Raw genomic sequence first — 845 nt, 5'->3', positions numbered from 1 at the left:
CGCCCGAGGCTGGAAGTGTCGGCGTGGCTCCCGCATGCAAGCCACACGCGGCTCCACGGTGGCTTCCCTCCCCCCCTCTCCGGAGGAGGGCGGCCCCATCCCATGTGGAGCCGCTAAGCCGCCGGGAAAGCGGCCTCGGTTCCCCGTGGGCGACAAAGGCGTCCTCCTCGGCAGCTAGAGCATCTAGAGCTAATACATGCCTACGAGCGCTGACCACCCGGAACGCGTGCATTTATAGGACCAAAACCAATCCGAGGGCTTGGGCGGTGGGGTCGGGCTCCGGCCCTCCCTACGCTCTCCCCGGCCGCTCTGGTGACTCTAGATAACCTCGGGCCGATCGCACGTCCCCGTGACGGCGACGATACATTCGGACGTCTGCCCTATCAACTTTCGATGGTACTTTTTGCGCCTACCATGGTGACCACGGGTAACGGGGAATCAGGGTTCGATTCCGGAGAGGGAGCCTGAGAAACGGCTACCACATCCAAGGAAGGCAGCAGGCGCGCAAATTACCCACTCCCGACCCGGGGAGGTAGTGACAAAAAATAACAATACAGGACTCTTTCGAGGCTCTGTAATTGGAATGAGTACACTTTAAATCCTTTAACGAGGATCCATTGGAGGGCAAGACTGGTGCCAGCAGCCACGGGAAGAGGAGGAGTTTGTGTGTGCTGGTGTCAGAACAGGCTTGCTCCCTGAGGGGAGAGGTGTGAGAAAAGTGTTTGTGCTGCTTTTTCACATTAAGCCGAAAAACCCTTGCTGGATCCGGCTGGAGTTCCAGGCAGGGTCCCCACTCCTTTCCCAGGAGGAGTGGGGTCCTGGGGAGAGACCCCAGAGCCAGGTGC

General features: G+C 59.8%; 1 pseudogene; it reads left to right on the top strand.

The window, feature by feature from the left end:
- Positions 1-301: 301 nt before the first annotated feature.
- On the top strand, positions 302-539 carry LOC142720082 (18S ribosomal RNA; annotated as a pseudogene).
- The last annotated feature ends 306 nt before the right edge of the window (positions 540-845 follow it).

The sequence above is a fragment of the Rhinoderma darwinii genome, unplaced genomic scaffold (genome assembly GCF_050947455.1).
Source record: "Rhinoderma darwinii isolate aRhiDar2 unplaced genomic scaffold, aRhiDar2.hap1 Scaffold_49, whole genome shotgun sequence".
NCBI classification, from domain to species: Eukaryota; Metazoa; Chordata; class Amphibia; order Anura; family Rhinodermatidae; genus Rhinoderma; species Rhinoderma darwinii.
Note: the sequence above shows the minus strand (reverse complement) of the source record. Positions and strands in the feature narration are given on the sequence as shown.